Raw genomic sequence first — 16,167 nt, 5'->3', positions numbered from 1 at the left:
TTGAGTCTAAAGTTTTGGATGGGGCGTAAAGGATTCTGGAATATTTGTAAGAGTATGGCATAGAATTAGTATTGTAATACAATAAGATTGTCACTCACGATGGATGGTTTAAGAAAAAAATTATTAAAATTGATGCAGCAGAACCAGAGATATTGTCTTTTTTCATTCCCCGCACTTTTCTTCCTGTCAAAACCTGGAGCCTACATTACCCACAACGCAACTCAACCACTGGTAGGTCAGTTAAAGATTCAGGTGTGTTATCCTAGTAGCAGCTAATGTAGCCTGGAGCTGCTAGCCTCAAGCAGACATGAGGAGCTGGCTGCAGATGTCTGCTAACCTCACTTCTTTCTATCTGCACACCCCCAGATTTTTTTCATTTTCAAATTTGTAGTCTTCAGCTCCAACTGTCGCTGACCCAAGGGACATCACATGAGTGGGCTCTCGTACAATCTGATGCACCAACAGCAGCCTTGACATTCCAGGACAACGTAGAGGGCTGAATCAACTATTCTCTGATGGTGTCGACTATAATGTAGCTTTCTAAGCTTCACAAAGACGAGATTTATTGCAGGTCTGCTGTATGTGTGAGGACGTTTATGTCCCTGCTGATTTTTTATGAGTGTACTTATAGCAGTGAGAGTAATATATTATTTTCCACAGTAAACATTTGTCCCTGCAGGCTGTTGTGTCACTGCAGGTTGGGCTAATGAAGACCAACATTTTATAAACGTTCAAAGTGAGTCGTTCTTTGGTTTGCCATGCTTTGTCCTCTTTATCAGGCATCTGACCCACAGGTAATAAAAAGTCATTGTCAGCAGATTAACAGCTACAGAATGGACTGCTGTTTCCCTGGCAACAGAGAGAGGAAGAGGAGCAGGAGGATTGGATAGAGTGATTAAAACGGGAGAGCGGGAGGAGGAGGATTTTAAAGGGGAGAGTGACGAGGTAGATTGATGAGAGGAGATGGATGCTGGGATGATTACACAGAGGGAAAACAAGAGTAGAGAGACAAGAGTGACAGAGAGAAGAAAAGAATGAAGGGGCAAGAGATGTAGAAAGAGACAGAGGAGGTGATTGTCATTAAAGACAGAGAACAAAATAGACGGATTGATGGATGGAGTGGTTTAAATGGAGTGGAGTGGTCTCCATCAAAGGCAGAAAAAAAAGAGGGAAGGGAAAAAGAGCGGGAGAGAGGAAGGACTGACATGAGTTATGAAAGAAACTATTGGCTCAGATGAAACTTTAAATGAAAATAAGGAAAAGCAGATAATAAACAAACATGTTGCCCCTGGAGAATGATGCAACCAGGAAGTGGTAGCACACTGTGCCCAAAGTAGGCCACATAATCATTTTTAACATTTGGAAACATGTAAAGTTGGAGTGATAACTTTTAAGTGCAGCTATAGCTTTGTCAAAAACCTCTTTGGCAACATCAAATATGGCCATTTTAATTCAAAGTGCGTAATACAAGTCCTCATACGTAAAAGGATAAAATAGGTATTTTGTCAGTGTCTTTCAAAACAGCCCATATGACCATTACAAAAACTTGTGATCAAAGTTTTTTAAGTTATAAGTCTTCAGAGCAAACGATAGACAAAAAAATCTAGACTTGCAAGCAGATAAACCAGGGTCCAAGCAACAGATACAGTTTAGAACCACAGGAGGAACATGGTGACCAGGAAGCCAAAACAAAGAGATAAATATATCGTTGTAATGGTTCAAAGAGACCTCCATTAACTGTCGGTAGGAGATGGGATGTGAATTGTAATCCCTGCTGTCAGACATTTTACACAAATTGTTGCAAGTGTGGTGCTGTGAGCGAAACATTCAACTGTTGTGGTGTCTACAAATTCAAAAGCAGTGATCGTGAATGAGAGCAGTTGAGAAATATAACAAAGTACATTTACTCAAATACTCAACTTAAATACAATTTTGAGGTACTTTAGCTGAGTATTAGTATTATGTTAATTTATATTTCTTCTCCACTACTTTTCAGAGGGAAATATGTGTCTATAAAACCCAAAATATAAACATATGAATCTGCAGTTGTGTTTCTTATTAGGGTTATTATTAGAGAAAAAATAACAGGAGGGTCAGTTGTACATGGATAAGACCATTGTGATTTCTTTATTGATTTTTTTTCTTCTTTTATACATAGAGTGGAACAACATTAATTCTCCAAATATCTCCTTCATGTTTGATCATCGTTTTATTCCACACCACAAGTTTTCAGTCACTTCTCTTTTTCTGTTCCAACCAAATGTAGAAAATAAAAATGCATCATTTGATTTTTGATTACTGTATGACAACTATGAAAGAAAATGGTAAAAACAACAACAGAAAAACAGACAAGAAAAAGAAAAGAGAAAAAAGGGTCAGTTAACAGAAAGGTATGGAATATTTTTTTGGGTTAGATTAAGTTTTGGCGGGAAAGCGTGTGATTGGATGATTTGGTCAAACTTGATGTTTGGGGAGGAAGCTGCTGTTGACATGTTTAGCTCAGGAGTGACCTGCTGTGACGCCATGAGATGCCTGCTGTAACGTAAAAACTGGACTGATTTTGATTTTGTTCAAAAACGGACTTCTTGGATCTGCCATTTTGACCTTTGACCCCTCACTAGAGGTGTTGCAGATTTTGGAATTAAAATGTTTTCTTGTGTTGTTCTGATTGTAACTCTGTCCACATGAGAAACACATCAAAATGCATCTGATTTGTTTAGTACAGAAAGATGATATTCTTTTATCTTGTTATTCAAATGATCATCTTGTTCAGAGAAGTCATTATGTTTTTCATACAAATTATTAACGAGTGTGAACAAGATCCGAATTTTGTGCAAACAAGAAAAAAATATCATACATTTTGGACTTCAGAGTTTCCGTAGCTGAGCGGCTTTAAAAGCATGTTTACGCAAGACTGTGATGTCATCAGATATATTTCAATTGCAGGCCTGTGGATTATCTAAATTTGAATATTAAGATACAATAATTTGATAACAAAGAGGTTCTTTAAATGAAACTTCTAAAATAAAAAAAAATGTTTTAAGTGTGTTTGTGTTGTCAAATAGCTGAATCCTTATCAACAGCAGTACACAGAAAAAGTGCACAATTTTTGAGTATTTAGTCCATGAAGCTTTGTGCTAAAATTCACCTGCAAGTCTAAACTTCATCACCATTCTCAAAAGAACATAACAAACAAAAACAACTCAAGCCAATATGACATTGCCATACTATATTACAAATCAGGAAAAAAAACCCAATAAGGTTTCCTAAAGTCAGATTCAAATACTCTGAAGCTGATCAAAAATGGAAGACAAGTAGGGCTGGAAGTGCTCTGAAGTGTATTTTGGTTTTCTTTTAACTAACAGAGTTAAAGAGTTAATACTTGTTACAGTTTGATGTTCCTGTTTCTTTAAAACACTGAAGTAACTAAAGCATTAATTTCATTTAGGTGAGTCAACTGAGTTAGTGAGGTTGATTTGTGATTTTTCTTAGTTGATCTTGTCAATAAAAATGTTCTAATCTTTTGGTTGGTTGCTGGAGTAACAATCTGGATGAGATGCCTTTTTTTTTTTTAGATTTTCATTTTTAATTTTGTTCATTGGCCCATTTGTTCTCTTACTCTTGCTGTGTTGTTCAGAGATGGGGTTCAAGAAAATATCAGCAACTTGTTTCAGCTGTGACTGCAGAGAAGCTGCATATTACATTTAAAATAGTTTAAAAATTGTTGCTGCCCTCAGTTTCTGCCCTCCAGTGGCTAACAGTTTGAACTTTTGACAGCAAGCATGAATAAACCCAGAAAGTATAATTCATCAGTCCACTTTGGACTAAAATCTACCTGGAAGCAGTAACTCTCACTCAACTCTCTGGCGCCTAAGGGTTCCTCTTAATGAAAGTACAGGGCTTGTACATTTTTGATTGGACACTTGGTTTAAAATCAATCTTATTATTTTGCTAAGCCACAGGAAAAAATCAAATATATGAACATAAATAAATAACATCCCGCAAAATTATTCTTTGGGGATTTTTCATATTTGGGAGCTGGTACGTACAGGAGTGAACCTCGCTAAAGCTTGAACAGGCAAAAATAAATAAAGCAGGTTCATCTCAGCGCTGAACTAAGCTGCAGCTGCTGAGGGCCTGCCGTCACTGTCAGATGTAAACTAACAAGCTTTTCTCTTCTCACTTACAATTCAGTCAAAGCAGTCTGTTCGTCCCAGTCATTATGTTGCATTTAATTGTCACTGTCACAGGAACAGCTGGTGTCCAAATTAGCTGACAAACTTAACCGGAAACTATCGGAAGCTGAATGGAAAACCTCATGATCCCTTCTCAATGTAGACACTGATGCGTCACTTTCTGAAACAGATTTCAATGTAAACATGTTTGCAAGTTTTATATCAGCAGGTCAAAGGTCATACTAATGCAAGATGCAACGCAAGTTCTGTGTGTATGGCATACAGTGTTGTAAATGAAATGAGAAGATGATGATCATAAGGTTAATAATAAGAATCACAATGCATTACACAGCTAGCTAATCGTAAATATACTCATGCATAAAATCTGGGCTATAGCACTGCTATGGATGGTGTAACTGTGATGCTAGCATTATAACACAGGAAAGAAAGGACAACCGAAATAAGAGTTTAAAAAATGATGCATAAAAATAAATTTAACGTGGTTGGATGTAAAACAAAATCAGTGGATCAAAGAAGCCGGTATTATTCTGGGCTGAAACAAGTAAATTCTGGCATCATTTCAACAATGTTCCCAATCCCAAAAATATGCACACGAGGGGACAATGACCCCTTCAAAAGAACAAGAGACCAAAAAATGAGTTGAAATTTAAAATCATAAACCCCTCAATCCTAGTCAGATGGGACAGAGAGAAAACGGTAATACATCAACAAGAAAGAGAGCATAGAAGAAGACAAGCATTTTTCATTTTTGGTTTTAGCGCACCTTTTTAACTATTACAAAAAAAGATCACAACTCAAAAACGTATAAAGCTTTTTCCCCACATTTGTTTCGTTTAAAGTTACAGTTACCAAAAAAAAAAGGAAGAAGAGCAAGTGAATAATTTATGACATACGCTATTATAACATCATCATCCTAACACTAGTGTCTATGAGGTATATCTGCAACAGTTTGGTAAAGAGAGCACGGTCTGCGCACAACGCTCACAAGTTTGTTCCTCTGTTTTCTTATCATTTAAAGCTTTACAACCATTTGAAAAAAGAGAAGGAGGTCAGTGAAATGGAATGAGCTGCATTTCCAACGAAGCTGGGTTCATTTATTTGTGTTAAATACTTAATGTTTGTTTTGATGGTCTTGCAATACGGGATGATACTGCAGTAAGCCTGAGAGGACATTCCTTTTTCACGTTTGTGAATTTAACATCTCAGACGAACAAGCTTTTTTTCTTGTGATCATGAATTTCATGATCTCAGAATCTTGCTTGTCAGCATCACATCATCATCATGGAGTCAACAAGATTTGATTTCCTGTGATCAGAAAATAATTATGTGATCCCAAAAAATATTCTAACATTATGTTGAGATAATAAAATAGTTATTTATTGTAATAAAAATCAAGACATAATAATTTCCATGATCGTTATAATGAGTTGAAAAAAATTGTCAGTGATCATGAGACAACTGGTTTGACAGCACATTATGTCAAGATCACAAAATAATTATTTGTTACAGTGATCATGGCATAGGTTGGTGTTTTCTTCTGATCACAGAACAAGTATTTCATAATTTTGTGATGTAGAGAAAACAAGCAATTCATGTAGAATCATTTAACAAAAAAACAAAACTATTTAATTTCAATGTCCTTTTTGGTCTTCCGTATATATGGAAAGCTGCAATGTCATCATCTCAGACCTGTGTACATGCGGAAGGATAATCACATTTAAGAGTTAAAAAAACAGATCTTTAATGTGGAAACCCAGCTCAGAAAGAAAGAGAGAAAGAAAAGAAGAGGGGAGAGTCACAGAGAAGAGTCAGACAGAACAGGAAGCCTTTGGTATTTTCTCTGAATTTCTTTGCGTTGATTGCATTGCAAAGCACCAGAGAGCAGAGAGGAAACTCAGGCGCTGGAGCCGAGCAGTGGTGGCAGCGCTGAGGTATTTATTTTTCACAGGAATATTAAGTTTATAACACAACAGAGAGGTCTAGACTTCGCTTTGGTTCAAGCAAGGCACTCGTCCAAGGTTATCTCATACTTCGCAACAAAAGCGCTCTCTACGTCTTTGTTTTTGAGGTGGCCCGGTTTGGAAAAGCAAAGTGCAATAGCAGGAATCTGAACCCTCAACTCTAGGTGCCATTTGGCCTCCCTGGTTGATTTTTAAGTCCAATGCTCATAAAAAGGGAATCAAAATGGCACAGCTGGAGGTATAGATCCTTCTTGCATATTACTGTTATGAAAAAAAATGCTGATTTACCAATTGAATCAAATAAGTTTAATAGATGATTACATGCCTTTTAAGAGTCATGTCTATAACCTTTGAAATATGGGCTTATATGCAGGTAATGTGACTCCTCAAGCCTTTATTCTCCATGCTCATCAGCCAACTTGGAGTTCTTGTCCGTCACTCTCCTGCATGATTTCAGTATGCTTTGCTTTTCCACCCAGGCGTGTGTGATCAGTATAAGGTCCATGGAGTATTTTAGTATCATAATCTATCACAGGGTTGTGATTTTAGTCTTGTGGATGCAGTCTAGGGCCCACAGAGCAGAATCAAGAAGGTTGACAACAACTCACATTCGATTTCTTGAGGTTTTTGTTATTTGTGTTTTGAGGTGATGCTGATGTTTTGCACTGAAGCAGCTGAGGGTTATTGTGGCTTTTTTGGGATGTTGTGTTAAATGTCAGCTTTTTGTGTGTGTGCATCTGTCTCCAGATGTCTGTGGTCTTTGTTATCCTGTCCGTGACGTATAGAATGTAAGTCATATTCGTCTTCACTAAGGTGGCTGTATTTGTGCTTTTTCAGTATAAACGTCAATCAGAATGACTGCTGCTAGAACGGTGGGTCTTGGGATGTGAATGTCAGCAGGTCAGTTGGTTGGTTAGTTGGTCCACCACTTTGGTTCCACTTACTGTCTTTGTAAAAACTATTGGATGGACTGCTGTGAATTCTGGTGCAGACATCCAACAGATATTCTAAAAACTTGGGGAAACCCCTGACTTTCCATTTTGTGCCACCAAGAGGTAAGACTTTGCATGTTTAAATATCTCTACCTCTGTCTGATAGATTGGCACAAAATTTGGTGCAGACATACATGGCTCCCAAACAAAGAATTGTAATGACATCCCAGGTTTTCATCTAGCGCCACCAGCAGATTGTCAAGATTTGTCTCAGAGTAAAATATCTACAGATCTATTGAATTGCCATGAAATTTTGTCTAGATATTAGAGGTCCCTACAAGATAAATTGTAATCGTTTTAGTGATCCCCTGACTTTTAGTGTGGGGCCATCATCAAGTCAAAATTGTTATTTGAACAATACTTTGGCTTGCTGTATGACAAGTAAGCCAAAAATAATAACCTGCAAAAATAATAACATTCCCATCAGCCTTTGCTGTGTTTGCTGTGTTTAATGCTAATTAGCAAATGTTAGCATGCTAACACGCTAAACAAAGATGGTTAAAATGGTAAACATTACCTGCTAAACATCAGCACGTTAACATATATCACAGAGCTGCTAGCATGTCTGTAACTTCTAAGTCTAGTTTAATGAGACTTTCTCATGACCCTCATAAACTGTAGGAGTTTGAGGTCTGGTTATGTGAGATCTTTTTTTCCATTTTTAAGTTCTTTTTAAGAAAGCAGGAGATTGATTCAATGGCGACAGGAGAACAGTTTCTGGAGGGACTCATTAATGTTGACAGTCCCTTTTTTTCCATTTGACTTGACAGACTAAGACAAGTATAAGGATCACAAAGTTGTTTGTTAGGCTCCCTACCATTCAAACAAAAAGCCTTGAGCCTTGAGCTCAAAGGGTCAGAGCAGCGTTGCATCATTCTGGTTGCTATGCAGCACAAAGTTGGTAACAACAAGCCATCTAATTACTCAGCCTGGTCGCCAGAATAAAACGTTGGCAATTTATGTTTCTGCAAACCACAGAAACTTTGAATATTTACGTTTCAACACATGTAATACGTAGCATATTAACATTTCAACAAAATGTATCATCTCAACATTTCAACAAAATGTATCATCTCAACATTTCTAAAGTGACGTAGTTCACATGCGATCTATATGAGCTCTATGTGAGGAGGAGGGGTTGTGGATGGTTAGTAAGTTTCTTGGCAGCAAGTTGGAAATCAGCAGAGAGCACATTTTGAGACCACCTCAAAATCAATGCCTGCTTCCCGTTTCAACCGCCAAAAGCAGGTGTTTTTAGCGAGACATCAGAACATTTGCAGCTGTTTTTCTGGTGAGAAACCGGGTATTTTTAGTGAGACATCGGCCGTTTTTATTTTATTTTTTATTTTATTTTAACCCAAACCATGATCTTTCGCTAATCCTAACCAAGTGGTCTTTGTGCCTAAACATAACCAGACCTTAACCACAGCGTTGTCACACCATAAAACATCATTAGGGTAGAAATGTTAATATGCTATGTTTGTAGAAATGTTGATATGATACGTATTACACGTGTTTAAACATATATATTCAACGTTTCTGTGGTTTGCAGAAATGTTCAATGCCAACGTTTTGTTCTGGCGATTGGGTTGAATTACTGCAAGATAAGGTAAAATAGCAAAAGGGGGGATTGTTGTTGAAAATAAAAATAGCCCGGAGAAAGCATGCTGTTGATTAAGAAACAGTATGACAGGACCATAAAACTTCAGCTATCAATGAGGCTCCATGAATCTGCAGCTTTTGTATTTCAGTGCAAAACAGCATTTTTGTTTTCATTTTGCATGTACGTCTGCTTCACTATTTCATACAACCTAGTTTGTTTGAAGCATACTGGGGCCAAAGCAATTTCCACTGGGCCCATCTTTGATCGTTATTAGTAACTTCATTTGGAAATGTATTTACCTGTTACATACATATTCTGTAGAACATTATGTGTCATTATGTGTTGGTTTATAACGTCTAAGTTTGTGGCTTCTTCTTAGTGTACAGCTGTCTTTTTGTTTGTTATATTGCTGTTTGTTATATTTGAAATCAAAACTTGGCACTCATTGCCCAAAATGGCACGGGCCAGTAAATTATTTGAAGGCAAATGTCCATACTCTTGATTAAACATACTATTAATCAATTGCTATTGCATATTATTGATCAATTACTAAAATGTAAGTAATTGTGTTTTTTCTGCCTGTACTCCCTGGAATTCAGCATCCAACCGGACCCTACGCTATGCCTGCCTCTTTTCACTTCACACTTATTCTTTTTGAGGAAAAGAGACAAAACAAGGATAAGAGAGAATGAGGGAAAAGGAGAGAAAGAGAAATTGGAAAACAAAGAGGAAAGTAGAAACAGGACAAAATGTGGCATCATTGTGGAAAAGAGAAAGCACAAAAGCATGGAGCTGAGCGCAGACCGTACTGAAGAGGAAAAAAATCTTTGGTTTCTTTGGTTTCATCAACACGATTAAAAGGACAAATGGAAAGTCAGTGAGGTAGCCTCTCTGGTTCTCACTATTGAAATAGAAAGGTTTTTTTTTTCTTTTTACACACCTACAAAGTCAGTCTTGGAAGCAGCTAGCTTTAAGGGACTCCTCAGTTTTCCTTCCTAACGAGTGAAACAAGTCAGTGTGTTTGCATTCACACAGTCACACACACTGAAATCCTTATAACAAAGGGGAAACACAGCAGGTATTTAACTGTAGAGGTGGTGTATGTTAGCATCACATCCTGTTCACGATAACCTGGATAAGCTCTTATATCAACACGGAGAATCATAGAAAAAGTTGGAAATGAACAGATTTTATCTGGGATATGGAATCACATTGAACACCACATGTCATGCTTTATGTTGTTCCTCCAAAGCTTTTTTTTTTTTTTTTTTTTACAGAATATTGAAGAGGACATGCTTAAGAATACATGTATGTTTTGTTTTCTTTTGACCAAAAAATAATTGTTTTGTTCAGACAGCTTGAGATAACAAAACCTTTTTTCTCTCGATTACAAACTAATTCTTTGGTCATCATCAAGATGACAATTTGACAATTTGTAAAGTCGAACAGAGCCCCTAAATGCGTACCAGATGGCAAACTGCCTTGGTTGTGCCCTAAAAACTATCAAGTTTATTCACCAGAAACTAGAAAGTTCAAGTTTATGGTGATCAGCAGACAGTATCTGATGCACATGGGACACTATCTGGTGTGTAGCAGAAACTTGGGGGGACTCTGCGGGTTGTGATCACAAAATAAGTGAGTTTTTCGTTGTCATCAAATGATTAAAATGATCTTTACCCATGTCCTCTTTATCTTTCCATAGACTTCATAAGAGTATTTTAGATGTTTTAATTTTGTTAGGCAGATGTTTAAGACATGACATGCAGCTAAAATCTGTTTTATTCTAAAGAGTTGCTGTTGTGCAAGAAAATGCCCTTAAAGGCCACTTCACTAAGAAACCACATAGAGCTTGGTTTACATGTGCAGTGATCTTATTTTGGGGGCACTTTTGAAAATGTGTATACTGTATAATTTTTGAAAGTACATGTACGAATAAGACCTTAACCAGGGTATGAGCTGCGTGGATGTAAACACACACAGTTTATTGGCCTCTCAAGGATTCCAGTTATCTTTGGTGAGTCTGTTTATATCAACGTGTGGCCCTTACTTCACCTGATCAAGTGTCACTAGAACATCAGTCTGAAATTCATTGCTTGTTCAACAATGGTCAGCAGGTTGCAAACAAATTAAAAACAAAACAACCAATAAATTAGCCACAAAAATCACAGGGAGGAAAAGAAAAACAGATGCAGTGCTCATCATTTGGTAGGCTATTATTTGTCAAAAAGAGATTGTTTTCATTTTCAAAAAAGAAAAATCATTACCAGGACAAAAAAACTAGATTGGCTAAAGAGTGAGAGCAAGTGTTGACATTCAGAAGTGTGTAAGTCTACTCTGACATTCCTACATTGTTCTGTCATTAAGTCTAAACATTCATAAAACAACATTTCATTTGCTTCTTAAAGTAAAGCTAACTAAGAATAAATTAACAGGCCTGGCATAAGCACTGCATCTTTGATGCAACTAACATTCTTAAATACTCATAAATATTCATCAAAAAACAATTACATCTAATTAAATAACATTAAATTATTATTAAGTACAAAACTAGTGTGTTCTAAAACACCTCATAAATAAATACAGCATCGAACAGAAAGAAAAGGGAACATACATGTAAACTTTGGCAAAGCTAATCATCAAGGGTAAAAGGGTTCAGAGGGAGATTTGGCAACAAAATTTGTTCGCTTAAATTAATTCACAATTAAAAAGAAAACATAAATTACATTAAATAAAAAAATCACATATTGCAAAAACCTAGGAAGGAACATAGTGGTAGTAATAGTAGACACATAAGTATTGGCAAATAATTTTTAAGTACTTAAAAACAAACAAGCAATGGAAAACCTCTTTGGGATGGTTTTTGGTTTCATACCCATTTTTGGGGGGGTTGGCAGGTTTAGCCTGTGTTACATCCAGACAGAATTGCAAGTGGGAATGGAAAATGGCCGCCACCCCCTAAGCCACAGGCCACGCCCCTCAATTGGGCATGGTCAACAGGATGGGTGGATCAGGTGGGCGGAGGATTTCTTTGGACTAGAAGCTTTACATACAGAAAGAGAGAGAGAAAACTAAGGATAAAGCTATTTGACCGATATTTTAGCAGTTTCTCTCAGCGGGTTTTGTTTTTTGGTTTTGTTTCATTTATTGTTGTTGTATATATGGAGCAGCAGCAGCGTTGTTCCTCCCCCCTAAAGAGCAAGCTAATGTGGGTCTGTTAAGCTACATACAGTTAGCATGTGCTGTAAGGGTCCTCCTCCAGCATCACGATGTGGGCTACAAACAAATATTCTGTAATAAGTAGGTAGGTTGGTAGATAATTTTGAAACTTTTCCACCCAAGCCAGCAATGCTTTTTTTCATTAGCCAAAACTCAACTAAACAGATTTTTGTTCCATGAATTGTTTCCAGTCCACTAATTTCTTGGTCTGGTACTACTATCTAGATTAGATTGGATTGGATGATTGGAATTGTTGTGACCCTATTTTCAAATTCATATTATCTTGATAATATTATCATATTATCAAGTTTGCTTGTTTTTCAGTAGTATTTGGTTTGGTAAATTGTCTAAATCCTACCCAGGTCCCTCTGGTTCAGCTGGCTACTACTGGATTTGGGTAGAAAAGTAAAAAACTCAGAGGCAGTGAGCCAACAACACTATGAGTGACTTTATGTAAAGAAATTGATTGATCTAGATCACAGATTCAGTATCTGTTCTAGACCATACAAGGGGTATGGAGAAAAGAAAAGGTATCAGTGTGCTACTGCTTGTACAGCAGAAAATCTTTGGTATGTACTGTACGTTTCACATAGCATCACATTGTCACTCTCTCCCCAGTAGGAAGCATGCCAGACAGCAGTCAGCTTCTACATGAAGAGGTTGCCGGTTTGAATCCCCAGACTGAGTGGAAGCAAAAATGGAAGAGGGAAGCATTTCAGTAACAGACAACAACTACTGTTGAAGTTTTTTATCTTGACCTGCTTCCAGCTTGAATAAGTCAAACTGTATGAATATGAAGCTGGGAAAGATAAACCGTCCCTGTGCTGTTGTCTGGCAGCTTTTGTTACTACTGCTGGAGATTGTTGGAGGTAGACTGTGCCCTGTGGAGCAGGTAATGACTTGTGGCACAAAAAACCCACAAACAGCAGCAGCAGCCATCTGACGAACTCTTGAGTTTTACAAACTCCTATACATTTTTTCTCTATTTGAGAAGTAGAAGTTGTGGTAATGTGTGGTCTTGGTCAAGTTTGTGGGTGTGAAGGATTTACTACAATGATGGCTGCATGTGTTGACGCCATGCTGTAGGAATGCCCATTCAAAAAAACAGATGTACACATTTTAGCTTTGAAAGATAAATATTGTACAGACTTACATGAGTGTCTGCTGTGGGAAATTAAGCTAGATACTCACTAGCTAGCTATCTAGCTTGCGAGCAGAATACTAGCAATTCTGAAAAAAACATCCTGGCTAAGTTTGTCGATTTTAATAAGGGTAAAAGGATGAAGGAAATGCTGCTAGCTTGAAAGTTAAATGACAAACAAGCTTGATTAGCCTAAATGCAAACCCAGAAACTTTTCATACAAAGATGTAGTAGAACAATATTTAGTCGAAAATATTGAAAACCCACAGCACACCACTCCCAGCATGGATGCTCATCATGCTACAGGTGTATACATGCTGATTAGCGAAAGTCGAGATTTTCCTTTTCGAGGGGAGGAGAACTGCTACTGGAGTTAACGGTGAATCTTTGGTTTGTTAGCTGATGAGGTTTCTGTTGTTCTTTTAACCATTTTTTTACTTTGAAAAACTGCATAGGCACACGTTAAAGACACTCTTCAACCGTGAGAGACACATTAATGTTCTGCCTTTTTGGGGGTCGGAGGGAAGAAGATTGTTGACGGCGTCCTCCGTTCATTCCTTCCCTCCTTCCCATGTGGTTTTACCCTTTTCAGTACCCAACTTGCTTCCCCTTAAAGATGGCCTGACGCAACATCAGGCAGAACAAAGCTACTTCTCCACTCCCATGATGTCATCCTTTCATCTATCCTCCTTCTTCGATCCTCCTTCTCCTCGATGTCGTCATCCTCCATCTGCGACATCATCGCCACCACTCTTTTTTTTCTTTTTTTTTTGGTAATAATTCTCTTCCATCTTCAGTTAGTTTTTTTCCGTTTGTTGGAACAGTTAGGTGCAGAAAAAGGTTTTCTTTGGTTTCGATTTGTCAATAAATAGAAAAAGTCTCAAGTGTCCATTTTTTATTTTAAATCGTTCTTAGAGCCTTTGGCTTGCCTCTAACCAGGCTGGGACTCAGCCTGGGGTTTCTAAGGAGCAGGGGCTGCTGACTGACGCCTTTCCTTTGGTTTTGTTTCTTTTTTTGGTTTGATAGCTTGAGCGAGAGATGATTGATGAGGTGATTGCAGATGGTGAAGGCTGTTAAAACACAGTAGGAGGTGGTGGTCATTGAGGTTTTTGGGTGCATTAGTATTTACATCATGTGTAAAGGCTGTACAGTGTGACGGTATCAAAGTAAAATGAGTGTTGTGATAATTGGTTAAGTGGATGCTCAGTGAAGTTTGTATGGACACAAAGACAGTCAGAGTCAGATCTGTCTGTCTCTGTCTCAGTCCATCTGTTTGTCTGCTGCCCATCTTTTTCACCAAGCATCCAACTCTCCTACGCTGCAAACAAATTCCATCTTACAGCTGATCTCTCCACAGTCAACAAAGAGCATTTTCTTATCTTGATAGTGTAAATTGACACAGTTTGAAGTCTGAATATACGACTTAAGACTTTATTAAAATGATTTGTTTGCAGCGTTAAGACCTGTCCTTTTGTTTTCCAGCCCACTGACCCTCTAAAAGAGACGGACCTGCCAGGCATCGTCTTTAGATTGTCCTCTTTAACTATTACAAAGGCCCTGATCCGCCTAGACAGTTCGTCCCCCGTGGGGTTCAGATGGTTCACTGGTTTTGCTGTTGTGTATGTGCATTTGTGGTTTGTTTTTGGGGGTTTCTGTGATGGCAGCTGGGGGTGTCCAAAAAGCATCTTAGTTCTACAGCTGGATTTACACCAAAAGGTAAAATCTGGTTTGTAAGTCTCTATGCAAGTTTCAACCAAGAATCTCTTCAGCAGTGATACACCAATATGGTCAAAAATTTGTGAAATAAGCACAAACGTGGACAACAAAAGATTTTGTTGAACTTCAAAGATTATATATTAGTTAAGGTGAAGATTTAGGTATTGATTAATATCAGCTAAAAACTAGATAGTGGTCATGTAAAAATGAAAACATCTTATTCCCAATGGGCCATATGCTTCAAATGAAATCCTCTTTCCAGGACAGGAATAAGAAGGAGCTGAGACAATTTTTGTAATTTTCTGAAATGGACAATCAGACAATCATGGCCACTTAATGCAGCAATTGACCAGGTGTGCAAAGGTGTGAAAGTATACAGGGTTTTGATGTCTCTATCTTGAGCACTTTTTTTGGTTCTTCACACATCTACTTCCATCCCTTTCCATGCATACAAGAGAATGCAACGCCATGAATGTCTTTGAGGAGAGACTGTCTGAAAGTGTGCACCATTATCCCCATTTGCATGATTAGAGAGGGATGAGATGGACATCTCATCAATCTCTATAATGTGGCAAATGTGGCCATTTGGAAAGAGTATAAAGATTTTTGCCTTAAGATGTAGTTGAATGATACATTAGAAGCATACCAAGTGTCAAACTACCTCCTGTTATGTGCTTTTTGTACTCATTTCACAAAACTTTGGCAGAAAGGGTTCGAGAAACTAATATGTGTGTGACCATGTTTTGTAGCTTCTGCTGATTTATTGAAAGCCCAAGAGCTCTTAAAGCACAACACGTTCTTGATTTAATATGGAATTTAACTTTCAGTGATCTGTAATGTGAGCATCAAAAACACGCTTAATTCTTTCCATTTCCGTTTGAAATGATGGGAAACGAGAGTGCCATTAAGGCGATGCAGAATCTTTTTATAATTCTTGAAGGATTGTTAATTTTCTCTGGATGCTTTGGTTGTTCTCTATCCAAACTAATTTTATTTGTATGTGAACAGGAACTTTCTCCATGTATAAGAAATGAATTTTAGGATTTTATACCCATCTAAATATGGAGAGGTCATAGAAAAAGCCTTTTGTCTTGTGTAAATCCAGACTGCATTTGGCGTTTTGTCTCTCAAAGAGAGCCATAGCTGTGGAGAAGATGCATGTATGAGTTTTGTTTTAAAAATGATGCCTCAAATCTCAATTCTACCTTTAGTTACATTTTTGGGACCATAGATATGGCTGAGTCCAATTAAAATTTCAGTTACAGCTCTCGTCATTAAAATGCGACAAATGCCACCGGTTTTCAGTGGTGTAAATAGCATCTTTGTTCTACTCGAGAACAAA

The sequence above is a fragment of the Thunnus maccoyii genome, chromosome 19 (assembly GCF_910596095.1).
Source record: "Thunnus maccoyii chromosome 19, fThuMac1.1, whole genome shotgun sequence".
NCBI lineage: Eukaryota > Metazoa > Chordata > Actinopteri > Scombriformes > Scombridae > Thunnus > Thunnus maccoyii.
Note: the sequence above shows the minus strand (reverse complement) of the source record.